The sequence below is a fragment of the Neoarius graeffei genome, chromosome 10 (assembly GCF_027579695.1).
Source record: "Neoarius graeffei isolate fNeoGra1 chromosome 10, fNeoGra1.pri, whole genome shotgun sequence".
Taxonomy (NCBI): Eukaryota; Metazoa; Chordata; class Actinopteri; order Siluriformes; family Ariidae; genus Neoarius; species Neoarius graeffei.
In genome coordinates this window covers 48291314-48311704 of record NC_083578.1, presented here as the reverse complement: position 1 = coordinate 48311704, position 20391 = coordinate 48291314, and the positions used below count along the sequence as shown (strand labels likewise).

The 20391-nt window shown below is 45.8% G+C and overlaps 1 pseudogene; it reads left to right on the top strand.

The window, feature by feature from the left end:
* The first annotated feature begins 4962 nt into the window (after positions 1 to 4962).
* LOC132892515 (uncharacterized) lies at positions 4963 to 15097 on the top strand (annotated as a pseudogene).
* Positions 15098 to 20391: the final 5294 nt, after the last annotated feature.

Here is a 20391-nt window from a genome sequence, read left to right as displayed (position 1 = left end):
ACTGAGCATATATTCTTCTTCTGATTTCAAAACCAAATGTATTCAGTGTTTAGCAAAAACAAAAGAATTGGCCTTGCTATTCCAATACTTTCATAGGAATCTATGAAAGTATTGGAATAGCAAGGCCAATTCTTTTGTTTTTGCTAAACACTGAATACATTTGGTTTTGAAATCAGAAGAAGAATATTAGGTGATAGAATTTCAGCTTTCATTTCTTGATATTTAGATTTATGTGTTAAACAACTTAGAAGATGGCACCTTTAATGGCTGAGCAAAATTCTTTGGAACATATAGACCCCTTTCACTGACGTCACCCGAAACCGGAAGTACCCTGGTGCAAATCCTACACAGGATCCTGTAGGATCCTGTAAGATCCTGTAGTATCCTATAGGATCTTATTTAGGAATGGGATCCTGAATAGGATCCTACATAGGAACAGGATCCTATTTAAGATCCTGAATAGGATCCTATGTAGAAATAGGATCCTGCACAGGATTACATTCCTATTTAAGATCCTAAGTAGAAATAGGATCCTATATAAGATCCTGTGCAGAATCCTAAATAGGATCCTAGAAGGAGCCAAAATCTTGGAAGTGATAGGATCTTGAACATGATCCTGTATAAGATCTTGAAAAAGTATCAGGATCCTGTAAAAGATCCTAAGTAGGATCCTGAATAAGATCCTAGCTCATATGCTTCAGGATCCTAAGTAGGATCTTGTAGGATCTTAAACAAGATTTTGAGTGGGATCCTGAATAAGATCCTAACTCAAATGCTTCAGGATCCTGAGTATGATCTTGTAGGATCTTAAACAAGATCTTGAGTAGGATCCCGAATGAGATCCTAACTCGAATGCTTCAGGATCCTAAGTAGGATCTTGTAGGATCTTAAACAAGATCTTGAGTGGGATCCTGAATAAGATCCTAACTCAAATGCTTCAGGATCCTGAGTATGATCTTGTAGGATCTTAAACAAGATCTTGAGTAGGATCCCGAATGAGATCCTAACTCGAATGCTTCAGGATCCTGAGTAGGATCTTGTAGGATCTTAAACAAGATCTTGAACAGGATCCTGAATAAGATCCTAACTCAATTGCAGCAGGATCCTGTGTAGGATCTTGTAGGATCTTAAACAAGATCTTGAACAGGATCCTAACTGGATACCAATAGGATCCTGGGTATGTTCTTGTAGGATCTTAACAAGATCCTAAGTAGGATCCTGAATAAGATCTTAACTGGATACCAACAGGATCCTGAGTAGGTTCTTGCCGAACGAATTCCCAATACTCTGATTCAGCAAATTGAGGGTAGCATGGAAACAAGGCTTGCTAGCCCTAAATTCTTGAATAGATAGTGCATTTAAAGTTTTTTTGCGAGGTTTTTTTAAACTTAAATAAATATCCTTCTGTACAAGAGCAGAAGAGGGCTCACACATACTATATGTGATTTAGGGTTTAAATATAGCTAAATATGATTACCTTTATTTCAACAAACCATAATAATGTGAATATGGAAGACAATTTTAACTCTTCCATGATAATATTTCAGAGTTACAGTTTTCATGAGTTTGCTTGAATAAAGTTATAAAGAGCAGTGTTCCATATTTATTCAACTATGAAACCTAGTACAATCAACAGCATGTTTGGTTGAAAAATAACCTTCATAATAATGTGATCCATCTAAAAGCCCTGGTGCAAATCCTGGCCAGGATCCTACCAGGATCCTAGCAGGATCTTACCAGGATCCTAACCAGGATCTTGTACAGGATCTGAAATATAATCCTAAAGGATCTTGTCCAAGATCCTACAGGATCCTGTACAAGATCCTGTAGGATCCTGTAGGATATTGTATGATCCTGTACAAGATCCTGTAGGATATTGTAGGATATTGTAGGATCCTTCACAAAATCCTGTAGGATCTTACCAGGATCCTATAGGATATTGTAGAATCCTTCACAAAATCCTGTAGGATCTTACCAGGATCCTATAGGATCCTGTACAAGATCCTGGTTAGGATCCTGCAGGATCTTGTACAGGATCCTGTAGGATCTTGGACAAGATCCTTTAGGATTATATTTCAGATCCTGTACAAGATCCTGGTTAGGATCCTGGTAAGATCCTGCTAGGATCCTGGTAGGATCCTAGCCAGGATTTGCACCAGGGTAAACAGACCCTGCGCCATTTTGGAAGACCAACAAACTCGTGATAAGGGGATAATAACGGCAGCGGTATGTGAACCCACGAGAATAAAGTGGATTGGCAAACGACTTAAACAAACAAATCTGAGCTGTTTTATTTATGATTTATTGGCCCAACAGTAGACTTGAAAGAAACCTGTGTGAGACTTGGCAAAAAACTGTGGATATAATGGATAAGTCTGTGCATGATCTGCGGACACTTTGAGGTAAGCAAATGCAAGAAATTCAGATTTAAAACATGCTAAAGTGGCCCCAAGTTGATTACTATATGAGGAGCAAGCCTCCCAGACTTCTACAATTTAATAATAATAATAATTTAGGATGGTTTGGGGCTTGCTCGCTGCTGCCAGGTTGGTTGTTGAGTAGCCTGACTGTTTTTTTTTCCTTGCGTGTGGTATCATTGTTGACGCGAGGTTGTTTTTTGAACATGCCAATGTGGACACGATTTCCCCTGATGAGTTATGACTTCAGACGCGATGCGTGTGTGGAGGTGTGGAGTCCGCGTGATATGTGCGTAAGATAGGCTTCTCATGTGTTTGGAGATCCGCGCTCCGAGACAAGCGCAAGCACACACACCCCCAAGGGAAAAAAAGGGGCCCCCCGAAAATATCGGCATAGTTCGAACACTGAGTGTAGGCACTGGGTGTAAACAACAAATAGTTTACAATGTCTGGGTAGCAAACAGATGGCAGAATTGGTGTCATGTCCTCCTTATGTTTCCATTCTCCCTTGCCCCAAGTCTTATCATATGGGTCAAACCCATCAATCACAGCCAGTTTCTCCACATACCGTGCCCTTTCTGCATCTGGTAATGTACTCACATAACCAGAATTATCATCCATCGTGTCACTTTACTCTCGCTCGTACTTTGTTTTATATTGTGAGTGCATGTACTTGGTCTTCCAATATGGCGCCTAACAAAATCTCGCGGCGCGGTGACGTCATGTGAAAGGGGTCTATAGTCTTAAAGTAAACCACACTTAATATTTGGTTGCATATCCCTTGCTTGCATTAATCTGACCCACTGATGTCCCCAAACTGCTGCATTCTTCTTTTGTGATGCTTTTCCAGGTTTTTACTGCAGGTTCTTTCAGTTGTTGTTTGTTATGGGGGGGTTCTCCCTTCAGTCTCCTCTTCAGGAGATGAAATGCATGCTCAGTGGATCTACGTTCTGTTAATTGACTTGCCAGTCTATAACCTGCCACTTTTCCCCCTGATGAAGTCTTTTGTTGTGTTGGCAGTGTGTTTTGGGTTATTATCTTGCTGCACGGTAAAGTTCCTCCCGGTTAGATTGGATGCATCTCTCTGTAAGCCAGATCCATGACACTATCTCCACCAAGCTTGATCAGTAAGCTTGGATGTTGTGGATCCTGAACAGATCCTTTCTCCACACTTTGGCCTTTTCGTCACTTTGGTAGAGGTTAATCTTGATTCCAGAACTTTTGTGGCTCATCTCTGTATTTCTTTGCAAATGCTAATCTGGCCTTCTGATTCTACTCCTGATGAGGGTCTCTGGTATGGTCTCTATATTTTCTGCTCTTGCAGTCTTCTTTGACTGGTGGATTTTTATACTTTCACTCTTGTCCCTTGGAAGTTGTTGTCACTGACTGTTGTTTTAGGATTTTTTTCTTCACAGCTCTTTATGATTCTTTCTTCACCTGCTGTTGTTTTTCTTGGCTGACCTGATGTCTACAAGTGCAACTCAAACAATTAGAACATTGTGAAAAAGTAAAAACAATTTTTGTAATTTAATTAAAAAAGGTAAACTTTCAGATATTCTATATTCATTAAACAAAGTGAAATATTTCAAGCCTTTTTTGTTTTAATTTTGATGATTATGGTTGTTTATAAATCAGATATTTGGTTGTTTATAAAAGCTCAACATGATGTCACCTGAGAAATACTGCTGTAATTATACTTAAGCTATATTGCACAAGCAAGGGTGCAGTTATACTGAATATTTTCATGGCTGTGCCTTCACCATAGGTAATTGGCCATGTTGATGTACAGTATAACCACAATGTTGCTCATGTGATATTGTTTTTATACAACAGTTGTCTAAAGAAGAAATTAATATCAGGTAAGAGACATTATGGACACAATATGGATAAATGTTTTGTTTATTTTTGCTCTGCTAGCAGAAATGGATCCTGAAGAAGCCATGCACACTATATAGCCAGAAGGCTGGATGACCACCACAAATAGTGTGGTGACGACTGGAGAGACAGTGGACAGCACGGAGAGACGGCAATCGGGGCAGTAAGGGTTAGCACCCCGAGCTGCAGCCCCCATGAGGGAGCACCCAACCAAGCTACAGAAAGCCCTATTGAAAGATATCCCCAGGGGTGCCCGAGAGGAGGGGAGAATGAGCACCCCAGATGGACGGATTTCCTGGCAAGAGACATGAGTGATGGATTATCGTCTGCGAGAGTAACCTGTTTGTGTGGCAAGAGCTGCAAGAACCTGAAGGGTCTGAAGATCCACCAGACCAAGATGGGCTGCACAAGGAGGAAGTAAGCTGATCAACGCACAGAGGCAGTGCTTAGTACTGTCCCTGGTGAGACAGAGGAGGAGCTGGACCCGGAGTCACCCCACAGTGTCCAGAACCTCCAAGCTCAGCGTGCTGCACCTAGCAAACCATCTGAACATCGCCAGGTCCTGTGGCCTGCTGCACACAAGGAGACTGAGTGGTGCCAGTTTGACGAAGATGTCAATGCTGCCCTGGAAGCATCATCGAAGGGAGCAGTGGAACAGCAGCTCCAAATGATGTGCATCTTCATCATCAGCATTGGCGCTGAGCATTTTGGCATCGAACAGCCAAAGGCCAAGATCACAGCTAGGCCAAACCGGTGGGAGAGCAAGATCACCCAGCTCAGGAAAGACCTGAAGACCCTGAAACAGCGCTACAAGAGGGTGAGTGAGGAGGAAAGACCTGCCCTGACAGAGCTCCGGGACATCCTCAGAAAGAAGCTCATCTCCCTACATCATGCTGAGTGGCACAGGAGGAAGGGCAGAGAGAGGGCTCGCAAACACACTGCTTTTATAGCAAATCCATTTGGATTTACTAAAAAGCTGCTAGGGCAGAAGCGAAGCGGAACTCTCATGTGCCCAGAAGAGGACATCAACCAACACCTCAGTGTCACTTACAGTGACAGGCATAGGGAGGAAGATCTTGGGCCCTGCAGAGAGCTAATTACACTACCCACACCCTCCATCCAGTTCAACACTAAAGAGCCCACTCTGGCAGAAGTCAGGGCTGCGCGGACCAGTGCAGCACCAGGGCCGAGTGGTGTGCCATACAAAGTGTACAAATACTGCCTGAGACTCCTGGAGAGGCTGTGGAGGATCATCAGGGTGATATGGCGGAGGGGAAGGGTAGCCAAGCAATGGAGGCATGCAGAAGGTGTCTGGATACCGAAGGAGGAGAACGCAAGCGAAATCAGTCAGTTTCAAACCATCTTGCTGCTCAGTGTAGAGGGCAAAATCTTTTTCAAGATTCTTGCCAACCACATGACCGAGTTCCTCCTGAGGAATTCCTATATTGACACCAGTGTACAGAAGGGGGGAGTTCCAGGCATTCCAGGCTGCATAGAACACACAGGAGTGGTCACCCAGCAGTCCCCCCAGGATTTCGCGGGCCTTTTTTGTGATTGTTGCGGGCTAAAATGTCTGATGTTGCGGGGGGGGTTTCCAAAAAATTGCGATGAAAGTTGCGGTGTTTTTTAGGTTTTTGTTGCGATTACATTGCGGGAGGAAGTGAAAGTTGCGAGAAATTGTTGTGATTTTCTCTTTTTATGATTAAAATTGAGTGATATGTTAAATATTAAGTTATTACTGAAAAACTATTGATTAAAAAAACAGACTTTGAGAAATGGTCCTATAAACTATAAACAACTTTACCAATATAAAAGATTACCAGGACTACAAAAATGCAGAAAAATAGGCTTTACTTATCCAAATGCACCTGTTGGTTCAAAAGTTAAAGTGCATAGAAGCTCACAGCACAACATGAAGTTACCTTAAAATATAATATAAATGCCTCAGCTTTCATGTAAGAAAAAAAAAAACTATTAATACTAGTACTGTGTGCAGGCAGTCTCTCCTGAAGACTAAATTAAACAATAATTTTACAGCACAACATGAAGTTACCTTAAAATATAATATAAATGCCTCAGCTTTCATGTAAGAAAAAAAAAAACTATTAATACTAGTACTGTGTGCAGGCAGTCTCTCCTGAAGACTAAATTAAACAATAATTATAAACTAGACAATTCCCCTGCGGGAAATCGCGAGAGTGATGCAGTGCGTGTAGCCAGGCCTCTATGGGAAAGCACCACCCAAGAGGCAGCTAGTTTGCCAAGAAGTCCATAGAAATGAATGGGAAATTTACCTGAAACTTTGAGACGTTGGTGGCGCTAGAGAGTTTAAGGTGGTGAGCTGAAACTTGCTGAGATGAACCTTGAGAGTGAGAAGAAAGGGTGTGCAAAATTTCACGACGTTAAGGGGTTGCTATGGAGGCGCAGAGGGCGGAGTGTGGAGTAATCTAAAAACTCCATAGAAATGAATGGGAAATTTACCTGAGACTTTGAGCCGTTGGAGGCGCTAGAGAGTTTCACAGAATAATGAACAAAGCAATAGGACACCGAGTCCGATCGAGCCGCACGTTTTGATATATTGCTTGCCCGTGTGCGATGAATGGTTAATGAGTTATTCGCAATCAAAAATGTGTACGGAACCCATAGAAATGAATGGGACATTTCGGGTGATTTTTTCGCGTCCTTGGAATAGCGCCCCCTAGTGGCCAGTTTGTCCCAATTTTTTTGGTGGCCTTTGTGGAGGGGCGCAGCATAATGCCACAAAGTTTCGTTAAGGTACGCCAAAGGGCGGCCGAGATATGACCAAACTTCCTGATTCGCGTCTGCGCGGCCAATTTTGATTGGCTACCACGGCCAAACGGTCCTGAAATCGCAAACACCAGGCAAGTTTTTTATGCAGATTAGCCCCAAGAAGCCATTGACCAAGTTTGGGAGAAAGTGGTTAAAAATTGAGGGAGGAGAAGCAGTATGATTGATTTTCACATAACTCAAAATGGCGGAAAATGTTTCAGGGTTGAAAATGACATCAAAGGGTGCTCTGGACTCGGCATGAGCCAAACATTCCAAACATACCAAGTTTTTGAAAATCGGACCAACGGTTCAAAAGTTACAAGCAGAAAAGTACCAGCGACCTCGAGCTGCGGGCGCAAATTTGATTGGCCGCCACGGCCCCACGTTAATGAAATTCTGAACACCAAGTAAGTGTATTGTGCAGTTGCGTTCAATGGTGCACTGTACCAAGTTTGGGAGAGATGAGTCAAAAAATGAGCGATGAGAAGCATTTTAAGTGATTTTCACAAAATGCAAAATTGCGGGAAAACTTTCCGGTGTTCAAAATTTTGTCAAAGGGTCCCCTGGATTCGTCCTGGCCCAATGAGTCCAGCGAAACCAAGTTTGCGAAAATCGGACCAAGGATTCAAAAGTTACAAGCGGAAACGTACCGGCGACCTGGACCCTCGAGTTTGAGCAGTTGGTGGCGCTAGAGAGTTTAATGCAGTGACTTGAAACTTGCTGAGACGAACCTTGAGTGTGTGAAGAAACAGTGTGCAAAATTTCCCGACATTAAGTGGTTGCTAAGGAGACGCAGAGGGGGACGTTGGAAGTTTTCCAAAAACTCCATAGAAATGAATGGGAAATTTACACGAGACTTTGAGCCGTTGGTGGCGCTAGAGAGTTTCACAAAAGGAAAGTTCAAAGCAACACCACACCAAGTCCGATCGAGCCGCACGTTTTGATATATAGCTTGCCCGTGTGCGATGAACGGTCCCCGAGTTACACGCAATCAAATTTAGCATGTAAAGATGAACAAGAATAAAATCAAAATGGCGGGAAAATTAGTCGGGCGGAAAGTGACGTCACAGGGTCCACTGGACTCGCCTGGGTCCAAGGATTCCAGGGAGACCAAGTTTTCGAAAATCGGACCAACGGTTCAAAAGTTATAAGCAGAAATGTGCCTGAGACTTGAGCCGTTGGTGGCGCTAGAGGGTTTGACTGAATATCGGACAAAGTAATAGCATACCGAGTCCGACCGAGCCGCACGGTATGATATATCGCCTGCCTGCGAGCGATGCACGGTTTTTGAGTTATTCGAAATCAAAACTGGTACGGAAGATGAATAAGAATAATAACTAGACAATTCCCCTGCGGGAAATCGCGAGAGTGATGCAGTGCGTGTAGCCAGGCCTCTATGTGAAAGCACCACCCAAGAGGCAGCTAGTTTGCCAAGAAGTCCATAGAAATTAATGGGAAATTTACCTGAGACTTTGAGATGTTGGTAGCGCTAGAGAGTTTAAGGTGGTGAGCTGAAACTTGCTGAGATGAACCTTCAGAGTGAGAAGAAAGGGTGGGCAAAATTTCACGACGTTAGGGGGCTGCTATGGAGGCGCAGAGGGCGGAGTGTGGAGTAATCTAAAACCTCCATAGAAATGAATTGGAAATTTACCTGAGACTTTGAGCCGTTGGTGGCGCTAGAGAGTTTGACTGAGTAACGTACAAAGCAGCAGGACACCGAGTCCGACTGAGCCGCACGTTTTGATATATTGCTTGCCCGTGTGCGATGAACGGTTAATGAGTTATTCGCAATCAAAAATGTGTACGGAACCCATAGAAATGAATGGGATATTTCGGGTGATTTATTCGCGCCGTAGGTATAGCGCCCCCTAGTGGCCAGTTTGTCCCAATTTTTTTGCTGGCCTTTCTGGAGGGGTGAGGCATAATGCAACAAAGTTTCGTTAAGGTCTGCCAAAGGGCGGCCGAGATATGAGCAAACATCCTGATTCACGTCTGCGCGGCCAAATTTGATTGGCTACCACGGCCAAACGGTCCTGAAACCGCAAACACCGGGCAAGAGGATATTGCAGATTAGCGCCACGAAGCCAGTGAACAAGTTTGGGAGGAAGTGGTTAAAAATTGAGGGAGGAGAAGCAGTATGATTGATTTTCGCATAAGTCAAAATGACGGAAAATGTTTCAGGGTTGAAAATGACATCAAAGGGTGCTATGGACTCGGCATGGGCCAAGGATTCCAGGCATACCAAGTTTTTGAAAATCGGCCCATCGGTTCAAAAGTTACAAGCAGAAATGTTCCAGCAACCTAGAGCTGCGGGCGCAAATTTGATTGGCCGCCACGGCCCCACGTTAATGAAATTCTGAACACCAAATAAGGGTATTGTGCAGCTGCGTTGAGTGGTGCACTGTACCAAGTTTGGGAGAGATGAGTCAAAAAATGAGCGATGAGAAGCATTTTAAGTGATTTTCACAAAATGCAAAATAGCGCGAAAACTTTCCGGTGTTCAAAATTTTGTCAAAGGGTCCACTGGATTCGTCCTGGCCCAATGAGTCCAGCGAAACCAAGTTTTCGAAAATCGGACCAACGGTTCAAAAGTTACAAGCGGAAACGTACCGGCGACCTGGACCCTCGAGTTTGAGCAGTTGGTGGCGCTAGAGAGTTTAATGCAGTGACTTGAAACTTGCTGAGACGAACCTTGAGTGTGTGAAGAAACAGTGTGCAAAATTTCCCGACATTAAGTGGTTGCTAAGGAGACGCAGAGGGGGACGTTTGAAGTTTTCCAAAAACTCCATAGAAATGAATGGGAAATTTACACGAGACTTTGAGCCGTTGGTGGCGCTAGAGAGTTTCACCCAAGGAATGTTCAAAGCAACAGCACACCAAGTCCGATCGAGCCGCACGTTTTGATATATAGCTTGCCCGTGTGCGATGAACGGTCCCCGAGTTACACGCAATCAAATTTAGCATGTAAAGATGAACAAGAATAAAATCAAAATGGCGGGAAAATTAGTCGGGCGGAAAGTGACGTCATAGGGTCCACTGGACTCGGCTGGGTCCAAGGATTCCAGGGAGACCAAGTTTTCGAAAATCGGACCAACGGTTCAAAAGTTATTAGCAGAAATGTGCCTGAGACTTGAGCCGTTGGTGGCGCTAGAGGGTTTGACTGAATATCGGACAAAGTAATAGCACACCGAGTCCGACCGAGCCGCACGTTATGATATATCGCCTGCCTGCATGCGATGCACGGTTTTTGAGTTATTCGAAATCAAAACTGGTACGGAAGATGAATAAGAATAAGAATAATAATAATAATAATAATAAAAATAAGAAACGCATAGAATAACAATAGTGATGCCGTGCTTTGCACTGCATCACTAATAATGATGCCGTGCTTTGCACTGCATCACTAATAATAATAATAAAAATAAGAAACGCATAGAATAACAATAGTGATGCCGTGCTCTGCACTGCATCACTAACTAATAAAATAAATGGCTCAGGCTTCATAGAAGAAAAAAAACCAATTTGAACAGAATCTCACAGTATGATGCTGAAGCTGCCTAAACAATAGAAAATAAAATACCATTTTGGCAAAAATGTTGGCATCCATTAATTTTCTTGTATTAAGTAAAAAAAAAAAGTAAAGTGCACACAGTCCTTCACTGTAAACATAACACACTTTCAGTAACACAGTTTAAGCCTACATAAACACTGATTCGCACATGCTGCTTCTCTTGAACGTATACATGGAAGTAAGGCAGAAGGTAGTTTGTCGATGTCACCTCAAGACGACGCCAACGATTGGTCAAATTTGCGGGAAAGTTGCGGTGATTGGATATAATTGCAACACCGCCCTGAATTCACGGGGATTGGTTGAATTTGCGTTGAAGTTGCAAATCGCAACATCGCGAAATCCTGGAGGGTCTGACCCAGTTAATCCGAGAGGCAAGGGAGAACCGAGGAGATTTGTCAGTCATCTGGCTTGACCTGGCAAACGCTTATGGATCCATCCCTCACGAACTGGTGACAAAAGCCTTGACAATCCACCACGTTCCACAGAAGGTCATAGAACTCATACAGGACTATTATAGTAGTTTCAGCATGAGATTCACCTCTGGAGCAATAACATCTGCATGGCACCGCCTAGAAAAAGGCATCATCACTGGTTTTACCATATCAGTGACGCTGTTTGCTCTGGCGATGACTATGCTTGTCAAGGCAGCGGAATTGGAGTGCAGAGGTCCTCTGTCCAGATCTGGCATTTGCCAACCGCCGATTTGAGCTTTTATGGACGATCTGACTGTCACAGCAACATCAGTGCCAGGATGCCGCTGGCTCCTCAGAGGCCTGGAAAGGCTAGTAACATAGGCGAAAATGTCATTTAAGCTGGCCAAATGCAGGTCCCTGGTCCTGAGGAAGGGGAGAGTGGAGGACAAGTACCGCTTCCACTTAGATGGACTCCCAATTCCATCAGTGTCAGAGAAGCCTGTGAAGAGCCTGGGGAAGATCTTCAATGCCACTCTGAGAGATACAGCGGCGATCCGATCAATGCAGGCAGAGCTGAAAGCCTGGCTATCAGCAGTGGACAGGTCAGGCCTTCCTGGGAAGTTCAAGGCATGGATATATCAACATGGCATCCTGCCAAGACTTCTATGGCCATTGTTGATGTACCAAGTCCCAATAACAACAGTGGAGGGCTTTGAGCGAAACATCAGCCAGTTCCTGCACAGGTGGCTGGGTCTGCCGAAGAGTCTGAGCTGCATTGCCCTGTATGGGCACACTAACAAACTGTAGCTTCCTTTCTCTGGCCTGACAGAGGAATTCAAAGTAACAAGAGCCAGGGAGGTGTTACTGTACAGAGACTCATCTGACACCAGAGTCTCCTCTGCAGGCATAGTGGTCAGAACTGGAAGGAAGTGGTGGGCACAGGAGGCAGTCCAGCAGGCAGAAGTGAGGCTGCGACATGGCGTCTTGGTGGGCTCGGTGGTAGTCGGACGAGCGGGGCTTGGTAGCCATACAAAGCCATGCTACAATAGAGCCCAGGGGAGAGAGAGACGGCAGCTTATCCAGGGTGCGATCCAGGCAGAGGTGGAGGAGGAACACTGTAGCAGAGCAGTGACCATGCGCCAGCAAGGAGTTTGGACCAACTGGGACCATGCATCGACTCGGAAGATCACCTGGTCAAAAGTTTGGAAGTCAGAACCAGCAAGACTCAAGTTCCTGATTCAGTCTGTGTATGATGTCCTCCCAAGTCCATCAAACTTACAATGATGGGGGCTGGCAGAAACACCATCATGTCCACTGTGCCCTGCAAGAGGATCTCTGGAGCACATCTTAAGCTGCTGCCTGAAAGCCCTGGGAGAGGGGCGGTACAGATGGCGCCATGACCAGGTGCTGAAGGCGGTTGCTGACACCATCAAGTCAAGTCAAGTTTATTTGTATAGCGCTTTTAACAATAAACATTGTCACAAAGCAGCTTTACAGAATTTGAACGACTTAAAATATGAGCTAATTTTATCCCCAATCTATCCCCAATGAGCACGCCTGTGGTGACAATGGCAAGGAAAAACTCCCTCAGACGACACGAAGAAGAAACCTCGAGAGGAACCAGGCTCAAAAGGGAACTCATCCCCATCTGGGCAACAACAAACAACATGACTATAACATTAACAGTCCTAACAAAGTTAGCTTCATTGATGCTATAAACCCCCCACCAACGGAAACCCGAGTGCAAAACCGTTCATGACAACCGCAGTCCCAAAGTCAGCCAGTCAACTGCAGTCCCCAGCCACAAAAACACCACTGCAAGAGTCCAGAGCGTCCTCCAGGCACAACCCCCAACTGTCCACATGGGACCGCCCTCTACAGGAGCGATGCGATGAGACTCCAACCAGACACAGGGCACCAGGATGGACCAGGCAGGTCCGAGGAGCAGAAGAGGCCAGCATCTTGATCCCAGGACCGACATGTAACTCAGAGGGACAGATTTGTGGGGGGGAGAGAAAACACAGGTTGTTAGGTATGCCCAATGTCACTTGAATAAGTAGGAACAGTATACATATTGCACTGAGTACAAGCAGGGACTCCTGCAACTAACTATATCAGCATAACTAAAAGGGGAGAGCCAGAAGGTAACACAGGCATGATGGAACCCCAGGACATAAAGCAGCCAGCCACTACACCGTCAACAAACTCAAGTGAGCAAGCGAGTGGGGACTGACAGCATCCATACATCCCAGTTTACCAAAACACTCTATGTCTGAGGACCCTCCAGATCTCCACCTTTACCTCATAAACACTATTAACAAAAGGCTTGACTAAACAGACAGGTTTTCAGCCTAGACTTAAACACTGAGACTGTCTGATTCCCGAACGCTACTTGGAAGGCTGTTCTATAACTATGGGGCTTTGTAAGAGAAGGCTCTTCCCCCGATATAGCCTTCACTGTACAAGGTACCAGCAGATAGCCTGCACCTTTTGATCTAAGTAGGCGTGGCGGGTCATAGAGGACCAGAAGTTCACTCAAGTACTGTGGCACGAGACCATTCAGTGCTTTAAAGGTCAATAGTAGTACTTTTTATAATCAATACGAAATTTGATTGGGAGCCAATGCAGTGTGGATAAGACAGGGGTGATGTGGTCATATCTTCTAGTTCTAGTAAGGACTCTTGCTGCTGCATTTTGAACTAACTGAAGCTTATTTATGCACTTATTGGAACATCCAGACAGTAAGGCATTACAATAATCCAACCTGGAGGTAACGAAAGCATGAACTAGTTTTTCCGTGTCATGTAGAGACATTAAATTTCTTATCTTAGCAATGTTTCTGAGATGAAAGAAAGCTATCTGGGTAACGTTATCAATGTGAATTTCGAATGAAATACTGGGGTCAATAATCACGCCGGCGGCACGGTGGTGTAGTGGTTAGCGCTGTCGCCTCACAGCAAGAAGGTCCTGGGTTCGAGCCCCGGGGCCGGCGAGGGCCTTTCTGTGTGGAGTTTGCATGTTCTCCCCGTGTCCGCGTGGGTTTCCTCCGGGTGCTCCGGTTTCCCCCACAGTCCAAAGACATGCAGGTTAGGTTAACTGGTGACTCTAAATTGACCGTAGGTGTGAATGGTTGTCTGTGTCTATGTGTCAGCCCTGTGATGACCTGGCGACTTATCCAGGGTGTACCCCGCCTTTCGCCCGTAGTCAGCTGGGATAGGCTCCAGCTTGCCTGCGACCCTGTAGAAGGATAAAGCGGCTAGAGATAATGAGATGAGATGAGATGAATAATCACGCCAAGGTCTTTTACTGCTGCACGCAAAGAAACAGAAAGGCCATCCAGAGTTACTATGTAATCAGAAAACTTACTTCTAGCTGCATGTGGTCCTAATACAAGTACTTCAGTCTTGTCAGAGTTAAGCAGAAGGAAGTTAATAAGCATCTGCACTGGAATCCAGCAGAGTAGATACCAGCCCCCAGTAAGGCTGAACATCACATTCATCAGGGCTGGAGAGAAGCCTCAGTCACAGCAAAAGGTCCCAACTGGGCTGTTATCCTCAGCACATGACTGGCAGCTGAAGGTGGACCTTGGGAGGCAGTTGAAGTTCCCTGAGCACATCACCAGCACAACACTCAGGCCAGATATGGTCCTAACATCTGAGAGCTCAAAGCAAGTGGTGCTGGTGGAACTAACAGTCCCCTGGGAAGACCGGATTGAGGTAGCCTACAAGCAGAAGAAGGCAAAGTACCTGGAGCTGGTAGAGGCCTGCAGGCCGAATGGTTGGAGGGCCCGCTGTGAGCTAATCGAGGTCTGTTGTAGGGGATTTCCAGGGCAGAGCCTGCACTGGATACTCAGGCTTCTTGGCATCAGGGGGTTACAGGAGAGGAAAGCCACCAAGAACATCAGTGAGGCAGCAGAGAAAGCCTCAAGGTGGCTGTGGATTAAGAGGGGCGATACATGGTGTAGTGTGCTGCTTGGACACAAGTCAGGGACTGATCAACCCCATCTGGGTTGCCCAGGCAAGGGGGTCTGATGATCCAAGACCCGAAATACCCCGTGACCCTGGGTTTATCACTGAGGATGTGTCCAAGCTGCACCATTCAAGGTGTTTCTAATGAACTAGCTATACAGCTCATTAGTTAGCAGACATTGATTTGTGCATTCACAAGATGCTTCTGGTAAAATGGCTTTCCTTTTTCGTTTTCATCTTCAACTGATGAACTTTTAGGTAAGACGTTGTAGTTATACAATGAAACTTAGTTTGGTAGCACTCAAACAGCAATGGTATAAAACAGCAGCAGTAAAAAAGAATATAAATAAAATTGATAAAATACAAGATAAAGTAAGTGGGGGGAATTGTAGTGTAGGCAGATTTGTGTAGGCCACAATTGGACTAGGTGTATTTACGTACTGACTTGATCACTTTACACATAGGTGTAAAGTGATGAAGTCGGTAAAATAAAGTGCAGCTTGAGCAGATATTGCACAGATTGTAATAATTGTATTTACAGTCCTGAATGTAAAGTGATCAGTGTGTTAGGAGCAACTTGTGTGAGTGGAGAAGGTGAGTGGCAAAGTCAGTACACCTGTTGTCAATTAACTTTGTGTCTGTGTGTCTGTGAAGATTCTCAGTCATCCAGGTCATGGTAAACTGTGGGTGGTAAAAGAGAGCAACTGGACTTACTTGAAGATTCTTGAAGACGTTTCACCTCTCATCCGAAAGGCTTCTTCAGTTCTGTCTGACTGGTAGGGAGCATCAGGTATTTATCCTCTCATGGATGAAAAGCTCATCTAAGGTGTCATTGAGTCATCTTGTTGGTGTGGGTCAACTGGGGGCTGGTTGTGAACGGCCTCGAGAGTCATTAGGATGATCAATGGATTGCCCGTTAGGGTGATCAATGGAATGCTGATTCTCTCTGTCCTCCTGTGAGTCACTGAAAACAGCTGGATTTAGGTGTGCATTCAGTTGTCTGGGAAGTGTGCCAAGGACTGCATTGTAGGTGGCTGATAAATTATGTCTTAGACCCCCACCTCTGTTCAGTGATGGCCATTCCAGGTTGACAAAAATGGCTTCATAACAACGATGACTCAATGACACCTTAGATGAGCTTTTCATCCATGAGAGGATAAATACCTGATGCTCCCTACCAGTCAGACAGAACTGAAGAAGCCTTTCAGATGAGAGGTGAAACGTCTTCAAGAATCTTCAAGCAAGTCCAGTTGCTCTCTTTTACCACCCACAGTTTGTGTCTGTGTGTTTTGCAGTGACGACAGAGAGTAGAAAAGGAGGGAGAGAGCGAAGAGAGAGGATCTCTCTCCCGACCAGAGCATATGCCTGTGTGTTGTGTATGTGTGTGTCAACGCTGAAAAGCGAAAGTAAAAGAAAAGGAAACGGCAAAATAAAGTCAGTGCTGAACCTCATCTCCCGCCTGCCGCGCTTTGGTGTTCCACCCACATCAGGGTCTTACTACAGTGGTGCCGAAAGCCGGGATACTGAAGCAGACCACAGATGGAGTCCTCCCCGCTTAAGAACCTGATCCATGTCCTTGCTGCTGCCCAACAGAGCCAGTACCAAGTGCTGATTGCCCTCTGAAAGGAACAGGAACAATGCTTTGAAGCCTTGCTGCTGGCCCAGCAGGAAGATCTCTAGACATTCCGGCACCTGTTCACGTCCGCGGGGTCCTAGACCGCCACCACAGCAGATCCTCCCCACATCACCCTCACCAAGATGGGGCCGTATGACAATCTGGAAGCCTTCATAGTGCTATTCAAGCAAGCGGCTGAAGCGTGGGGGTGGCAGTCGAGCAGCCTATTACCACTACTGTCTGGAGAGGCACAGCTTGCTGTGCAGCAGCTCCTCACCTACAGTCAGGTCGTCTACGCAGACCTGAAGTGAGCCATCCCGCAGCGTGTCAGCTGCTCCCCAGGACAACATTGCTAGTGCTTCCAGATGCTGACATTGGAGGACATCGGCCAGCTGTTTGCATTCGGCCAGCAACTCTGGGATGCCTGCCAGTGGTGGCTGAGGCCAGATGATCATGATGCTGAGGGGATCATCAACCTGGTGACACTGGAGCAGTTCATCGCCGATTTCCAGAAGGACCAGCAGAGTGGGTCCATTGTCACCACCCGGTGTTGCTGGATCAAGCCATCGAGTTGACGGAGGACCATTTGGCAGCAGTTCCAGTGGCAGGCGGACCTGCCACTTCCTCTCTTTTTCTCTCTCTTCCTCCTTCCTCCTCTCTCTCCTCTTCCCATCCCCACCCCATTCCCCCACCACGGAGGCACCCCCGGCCTGCCTCACCTGTGGTGTCCTTCCGTCTTCCCCTTCTGTGTCTGTGTCTCTCCCTCTCCCTCCCCAGGTGACTGACTCCCATAATGCTGGTGCAGAGGTGAAGCCTGGGCTGGTACGCTGGCACTGTGGGGAGCCCGGGCATCTTCAGGGCCAGTGTTCTGCAGTGGAGGTGGGAGCTGTGGCCCGGATCACTGACACGCCAGAGACTGCCCTCAATTAGGCCAAAGTGTATCGTATACTGGTGAGTGTTCAAGGGGATACATATCACGTGTTGGTGGATTCTGGCTGTAATCAGACCTCAATCTACCAAAGCCTGGTGCAAGGTGTGGCATTGGGGACAGCATTGGGTGAAGGTTTTGTCTGTGCATGGGGATGCTCATGAATATCCACTAGTGTCTGTACACATTCTATTTTGAGGTGAAAAGCCTGGCATAAAGGCAGTGGTTAACCCACGCCTTACCCACCCGCTGATTCTGGGTCCTGACTGGCCAGGGTTTAGAGGTTTAATGGAACACGTAGTAGTGGGCAAGTCCTACAGCAACACGTCACAGGGGATCCCGGTGTGGCATTGACTGGGGAAGCTGTCACAGCACTGTCTACGTCAGCACCGTGTCGGGCGATACGAGGAGTGGGGAGCAGCCCCCCCCTTGGGGATTCCTTTGAGGATTTCCCATTAGAGCAAATGCAAGACAAGACACTGCTTCATGCGTTTGACCAAGTGAGAGTAATTGATGGTCAACCCCTCCAGCCAAAATGTGACACCTTCCTACTTTGCAATTATTAAAGAGAGGCTGTACTGAGTCATGCAGGACACTCAAACTGGAGAATAGATAACCCAGTTGTTAATCCCAAGGAGCCGTAGGGTACTTGTATTCCACGTGGCTCACTTTAATCCGATGGCCGGACAACTAGGACAGGACACCCCTGTGAATTCCTGGACAGTAGAATTGGACCATTATAATAACGGTCCAATTCTATTGGCCAGGAATTCATGGGGGTGTCCATTGGTGGTATGTGATGTGCCACGAATGCCAACTAGTAAATCCAGTGGCTACTCCAAAAGTGCCTTTGCGGCCTCTCCCTCTAATCGAGACCCCCTTCGAGTGAATTGGTATGAATCTCATTGGGCCATTAGATTGATCAGCTTGGGGATATCACTTTATTTTAGTCTTGGTGGACGATGCAACGCGATATCCAAAAGCAGTGCCTCTCCGCAATATTTCAGCACACAATATTGCGGAGGCATTCTTCCGCGTTATCTCCTGAGTTGGGATTCCCAAAGAAATCCTGACTGACCAAGGCAGGTCAGTTCCGCCTGGTCATTTATGTCATGAACACTTCGTGAGCTGTATGGGTTATTAGGAATTAAATCCATCCGCAGCAAACTGTGACACAGTAAACAAAGCAAGCTCTCTATTGTGCTCCTACTAAGAGCTGCGAGGGAAGTTTTTTTTAAAGTTTTCTCAAGAAGAAAAACCTCTGCTGAGCTTCCTTCACCAGGTGTGAGGTGTTAAGGGTCCATGTCAGATCCTTTGTGATGGGGAGTCCCAGGAATTTGATGTCGTTGACCCTCTCCACCTCTTCACCATTTATGTAGAGGGGAGAGGTGTTGTTTTCTTGGTTCTCCTGAAGTCCACAATGACCTCCTTTGTTTTGGTTGTGTTCAGTACCAGGTTACTGTCTGAACACCACTAGACCAGTTGTTGAACCTCCTCTCTGTAGGGCTTCTCATCACTTTCTGATATCAGTCCCACTGTAGTTGTATCATCAGCAAACTTCACAATAGTGTTAGAGGAGTGGATAGGTATGTGAAGCCAAAATTTATATTCCTGAAAAATATAATTTGCCATGTCTGCTGATGTTACTTACACTACTGTAGTAACCATTTCAAACTAGGTAGTTGAATTTTATGTGGCAAACACAGACCAGCAGAGTGATACACACAGTGAAACGTCTCATTGCAGTTATAAGAAATAAGCACTCCTGAAACACTGCTTGACCAATCAAATGTGGACCAAAACTAACTGTTGTATCATCAAATCAAATCAAGTTTATTTGTATAGCGCTTTTAACAATAAACATTGTCGCAAAGCAGCTTTACAGAATTTGAATGACTTAAAACATGAGCTAATTTTATCCCTAATCTATCCCCAATGAGCAAGCCTGTGGCGACTGTGGCAAGGAAAAACTCCCTCAGACAACATGAGGAAGAAACCTCGAGAGGAACCAGACTCAAAAGGGAACCCATCCTCATTTGGGCAACAACAGACAGCCTGACTATAATATTAACAGTTTTAACAGGTATAACCCTCAACTGTCCTCATGGGGCCGTCCTTCACAGGAGCGGTGCGATAAAACTCCGACCAGACACAGGGCACCAGGATGGATCAAGCAGGTCCGAGGGGCAGAAGAGGCCAGCATCTCAATCCCAGGATCAACATGTAACTCAGAGGGACAGATTGGGGGGGGGGGGGGGGAGAAAGAAAACATGTTGTTAGGTATGCCCTAAAAATGACAAGTATTAAATCTGTGTGGTAGGCTCGCAGAGACGAGAGTCTTTACATCAGGCATAACACACAACAATGGCATGTTAATATGGTAAAATATATCATGACCTGCTCTGGCTGGATGCTTGATTGGGTGATGGGAGCACACTCCTCAGCAATGATGAGATGCAGATGGGACCCTTAGGGCTGGCCAAGACAATTCAGTTACATTTCACCGGGTTTGGGACATGCGACAGAAGTCTGACGGCCGATTCCCTGCAGGCTACGATAGCCAGTCGAGGTCTCCACCCTCTCCACCAAAAGATTTCCTGTTGACTCCATGTAACTCAGAGGGACAGATTTGGGGTGGGGGGGAGGGAAAGAAAACACAGGTGGTTAGGTATGCCCAATGTCACCTGAATAAGTAGGAACAGTATACATATTGCACCGAGTACAAGCAGGGACTCCGGCAACTAACTATGACAGCATAACTAAAAGGAGAGAGCCAGAAGGTAACACAGGCATGAGGGAGCCCCGGGACATAAA